Source organism: Hordeum vulgare, chromosome 5H (genome assembly GCF_904849725.1).
Source record: "Hordeum vulgare subsp. vulgare chromosome 5H, MorexV3_pseudomolecules_assembly, whole genome shotgun sequence".
Classification (NCBI taxonomy): Eukaryota; Viridiplantae; Streptophyta; class Magnoliopsida; order Poales; family Poaceae; genus Hordeum; species Hordeum vulgare.
In genome coordinates, this window is record NC_058522.1 from 230,355,420 (window position 1) to 230,361,558 (window position 6,139).

A 6,139-nucleotide genomic window follows, 5' to 3' on the forward strand; every position below is an offset into this window, starting at 1 on the left:
CCTATGTTTAATGCTATGGTTAGATTTTTTTCTTAATACTTTTCTCGTAGTTGTGGATGCTTGTAGAAGGGTTAATCATAAGTGGGAGGCTTGTTCAAGTAAGAGCAGCACCCAAGCATCGGTTCACCTACATATCAAATTATGAAAATAGCGAACGCAAATTAACTCAACATGACGAAAGGATTGGGCTACCTTGCTGCACCTATTGTTACTATTGCCACTTTTCACTTGTTACAATTATCTTGCTATCAAACAACTTGCTACCACTATTTCAGTGCTTGTAGAAATTACCTTGCTCAAAAACGCTTGTCATTTCCTTCCACTACTCGTTGGGTTCGACACTCTTACTTATCGGAAGGACTACGATTGATCCCCTATACTTGTGGGTCATCAAGACTCTTTTCTGGCGCTGTTGCCAGGGAGTGAAGCGCCTTTGCTAAGATGAAATTGGTAAGGGAAAGTTTATATTACATGTTGAAATTTACCGTTACTTGTCACTATGGAAAGTAATCCTTTGAGGGGCTTGTTTGGGGTATCTTCACCTCGATCGGAAACACCAAGAGTTGTCCCTCAACCTCCTGAACCTACTGAAAATGTTTACTATGAAATGCCTTCAGGTATGGTAGAGAAACTACTAGCTAATACTTATGCACGAGATGGAACAAAACATCCCGGTATGCACCTAATATATGTGGATGAAGTTTGTGGATTATTTAAGCTTGCAGGTCTATCCGAAGAAGAAGTCAAGAAGAAGGTTTTCCCTTTATCTTTGGGGGGAAAAGCATTGACATGGTATAGGCTATGTGATGATACATTATCTTGGATTTGGAATCGATTGCAATTGGAGTTTCACTAATTTTTTTATCCTATGCATCTCGTTCGTCGTGATCAAAATTTTATCTATAATTTTTGGCCTCGTGAAGGAGAAAGTACCGCTCTAGCTTGGGAGAGGCTAAAGTCAATGTTATATTCATGCCCCAATCATGATCTCCCGAGAGAAATTATTATTCAGAATTTTTATGCTCCGCTTTTTCGTAATGATCAAACCATGCTCGATACTTCTTGTTTTGGTTTTTTTATGAAGAAGACTATTGAATTCAGGTGGGATCTTTTGGAAAGAATTAAACGCAACTCTGAAGATTGGGAACTCGACGAAGGTAAAGAGTGAGGTATAAAACTTAAGTTTGATTGTGTTAAATCTTTTAAGAATACCGATGCTTTCAATGATTTTAGCACTAAGTATGGACTTGACTCTGAGATAGTAGCCTCATTCTGTGAAACCTTTGCTGCTCATGTTGATCTCCCTAAAGAGAAATGGATTAAATATCATCCACCTATTAAAGAAAAAATTGAATAACTAATTAAATTTGAGTCCGAGACTATCATTTACAATGTCGACCCAGTTGTGCCTACTACTTATATTGAGAAACCACCTTTCCCTGTTAGGATAAAGGAACATGCTAAAGCTTCAACTGTGGTTAAAAAAAGTTATGTTAGAACAACCAACCCACTAAGCAAATCTAGGTAGAACCTAGAACTGCTATGGTTAAAGATATCTTGGTAGACAATATTGATGCGCATGTTAACTATTTCTATAATGAAGCTCCTAGAATTTTCAAACCTCATACTAAAGATAAGAATAGACTTGTCGTTGGCATGCCCATCGTTTCAGTCAAAATAGGAGATCATTGCTAGCATGGTTTATGTGATATGGGTGCTAGTATTATTGCTATCCCTTTCACCTTATATCAAGAAATTATGCATGAGATAGCACCCGCTGAAATAGAAGACATAGATGTTACTATTAAACTTGCAAATAGAGACACCATCACACCACTTGGGATTGTTAGATTTGTTGAAGTCTTGTGTGGAAAGTTAAAATACCCTACTGATTTTCTAGTACTTGGCTCACCGCAAGATAATTTTTGTCCCATAATATTTGGTAGACCCTTCTTGAACACTGTCAATGCTCAAATAGATTGCAAAAAGGAAACAGTCAGTGTTAATTTTGGTGGTATGTATCATGAGTTTCATTTCTCCAAGTTTAGTAAGAAACCCCATGACAAAGAATTTTCTAGTAAAGATGAATTAATTGGTCTTGCTTCTATTGCTTCCTCCTACAGATCCTTTAGAACAATATTTGCTAGACCATGAAAATGATATGCATATGCATGAAAGAAATGAACTACATAACATGTTCTTTGAGAAAAAACCTATCCTTAAACATAACTTGCCTATTGAAACTCTAGGAGGTCCTCCTCCACCCAAGCGTGATCCCATGTTTGAACTAAAGAAATTACCTGACACTTTGAAATATGCTTATCTTGATGAAAAGAAGATATATCCTGTTATTACCAGTGCTAACCTTACAGAGCATGAAGACGAAAGATTGTTAAAGACTTTAAGGAAGCATCGAGATGCTATTGGGTATACTCTTGATGATCTTAAGGGCATTAGTCCCACTCTTTGTCAGCACAAGATTAATATGGAACCTGATGCTAAACTCGTTGTTGATCACTAACGAAGACTAAATCCCAAAATGAAAGAAGTGGTAAGAAATGAAATATTAAAGCTTCTGGAAGCAGTTATAATTTATCCCATAGATGATAGTAGATGGGTAAGCCCCATTCATTGTGTTCCTAAGAAAGGAGGTATTACTGTTGTTCCTAATGATAAAAATGAACTCATTCCACAAAGAATTGGGACTGGCTATAGAATGGTAATTTATTTTATAAAATTAAAAAAATATACTAGAAAAGATCATTATCCTTTACCTTTCATAGACCAAATGCTAGAAAGATTATCGAAGCACACACATTTTTGCTTTCTAGATGGTGTTTCTGGTTTCTCTCAAATATGTGTGTCACAACCTGATCAAGAGAAAACCACCTTTACTTGTCCTTTTCGAACCTATGCTTATAGACATATGCCTTTTGGATTATGCAATGCACCTCCTACCTTTCAAAGATGTATGACTGCTACATTCTCTGATTTTTGTGAAAAGATTGTTGAGGTCTTGATGGATGATTTGTTCCATTTACGGAACTTCTTTTGATGATTGCTTAAGCAACCTTGATCGAGTTTTGCAGAGATGTGAGCAAACTAACCTTGTCTTGAATTGGGAGAAGTGCCACTTTATGGTGAATGAAGGTATTGTCTTGGGTCATAAAATTTCCGAACGAGGTATTGAGGTGGATAAGGCTAAAGTTGATGCAATTGAGAAGATGTCGTGTCCTAAAGATATTAAAGGTATCCGTAGTTTCCTTGGTCATGTTGGTTTCTATAATAGGTTTATTAAAGACTTCTCAAAAACTTGTAGGCCTCTTACTAATTTATTACGAAAGGTAGTTCCTTTCGTTTTTTATGATGATTGTGTAGAAGCATTTGAAACATTTAAGAAAGCCTTAACTTCTGCAACTATTGTTCAACCACCTGATTGGAACTTGCCTTTTGAATTATGTGTGATGCTAGTGACTATGCTATTGATGTTGTTCTAGGAAAAAGAGTTGGTAAGAAATTAAATGTTATTCATTATGCTAGTAAAACTCGAGACAGTGCCTACAGAAATTATGCTACCACTAAAAAAGAATTCTTAGCAGTTGTATTTGCTTGTGATAAATTTAGATCTTACATTGTTAACTCCAAAGTAATTGTTCACACTGATCAAGATGCTATAAAATATCTTATGGAAAATAAAGATGCTAAGCCTAGACTTATTAGGTGGGTTGTTTTAATACAAGAATTTGACTATATATCATTGATAGGAAAGGAGCTGAGAACCCCGTATCAGATAACTTGTCTAGGTTAGAAAATGTTCTTGATGACCCACTTCCTATTGATGATAGCTTTCCTGATTAACAACTAGTTGAGTTCAATGTTTCTCCTAACGCACCGTGGTTTGCTGATTATGCTAATTACATTGTTGATAAATATGTACCACCTAGTTTCACCTATCAACAAAAGAAAAAAGATCTTCTTTGATTTAAGACAATACTTTTGGGATGACACACATCTTTATAAAGTGGGAGTGGATGGTATTATTAGACATTGTATACCTGAGCATGAATAGGAACAAATCCTTCGAAATAGTCACTTTGAGGCTTATGGAGGGCACCATGCGGGAGATAGAACTACACACAAGGTATTACAGTCTGGATTTTATTGGCCTACTCTTTTCGAAGATGCTCGTAAGTTTGTCCTCTCTTTTGATGAATGTCAAAGAATTGGTAATATAAGTAGACGTCATGAAATGCCTATGAATTCTTCACTTGTTATTGAGACATTTGATGTTTGGGGATTTCATTATATGGGGCCTTTTCCTCCCTCTAATGGGTATACACATATTTTGGTTGCTATTGATTATGTCACTAAATGGGTAAAAGCTATTCCAACCAATAGTGATGATCATAACATCTTTATTAAAATGCTTAAGGAAGTTATTTTCCCATGTTTTGGAGTCCCTAGATACTTAATGACTGATGGTGGTTCACATTTTATTCATGGTGCTTTTCATAAGTTGCTTGCAAGTTATGATGTTAACCATAGAATTGCATCTCCATATCATCCTCAGTCTAGTGGTCAAGTAGAATTAAACAATAGGGAAATAAAACTAATATTGCAATAGACTTTCAATAGGCCCCAAAAGAATTGGTCTAATAAATTAGGTGATGCATTGTGGGCCTATAGAATATCATATAAAAATTCTATGTGTATGTCTCCTTACAAAATGGTTTATGGGAAAGCATGTCATTTACCTCTTAAGTTAGAACATAAAGCTTATTGGGCAATTAAAGAACTCAACTATGATTTCAAACTTGCTGGTGAAAATAGGTGATTTGATATTAGCTCATTAGATGAATGGAGAACCCAAGTGTTAGGGCATAGTTTATGCCTAAGTAATTTTGGTGATTGATGACAGTACCGCAAAGGACTAACCGTGTGTGTTAAGATTTCAGATAACACACGTCAACGGCACAAGACGACTCGCCCCCTCTTTCATGGAACAGAAGCACGGTGTACTCTACGATTCTCTTTATTTGAGTCATAGGAAAGCCGCACTATTAAGAGGGGAACCGTAGTGGAAAGATTTGGGTGGAATCAATTTTGCACGCACACACTTCATCTCCTTTCCCCCTTGCCGACAACTTTGGAGTGGCTCCCGCCTTTGTGTGTTTCTCTTCTTTGCAAATGGTCCCTCAGCGATAGTACCGCTGTGCCTAGCGGTAGTACCGCTAGCCCTAGCGGTAGTACCGCTGGAGTGCTAGCGGTAGTACCGCCGCAGCCAGCGGTAGTACCGCTAGCTGGCGGTAGTACCGCCCCTGGTCAGCGGTAGTACCGTTCCAGGAGCTTAGTACCGCCTTCCTAGCGGCTGTACTTGGACGGACCTTTTTGCGAAGACTTTCTTGGCGGTGGTTGGCCCGGTGAAGCTTCGTGGTCTTGTTGGGAGCCTCCAAGCTTTGTGTGGAGTTTGCCCCAACCTTGTTTGTAAAGGTTCGGTCGCCGCCTTCAAGGGCACCTATAGTGGAATCACGGTACCTTGCATTGTGTGAGGGCGTGAGGAGAATACGGTGGCCTTAGTGGCTTATTGGGGAGCATTGTGCCTCCACACCGCTCCAACGGAGACGTACTTCCTGTCAAAGGGAAGGAACTTCGGTAACACATCCTCGTCTTCATTGGTTCCACTTGTGGTTATCTCTAACCTTTACTTTGTGAATGCTTATGTTGTTGTCTATCTCTTACTTGTCTTAGTAGCTCTTGTTGTTAGCTTCATTACGGTTCACCCCGTTGTTGTTATATTTGTGAACCCGTATGTTGTTTACCCTAACTTGCTAAGATTATTTAAAAAGTGGTCGTTGCCTATTCACGCCCCTCTAGTCAACCATATCGATCCTTTCAATTGGTATCAGAGCCACGTCTCTTTATTAAGGGTTTCACCACCCGAAGAGTATGGAAGGCGAAGAGGGAATTACCCATGGGCAACCCGAGGCCATGGACTTGACTTCGGTCACAAGGGACGACTTGAATACGGCTATGGCCGCCCTCAAGACGTCCTTGACGAACGAAGTCAAGACCATGCTTAAAGAGTTAATTGAGGGATTTAAAATTCCACCCTAACCAGCGTTCGTGGTTAAACCCACCA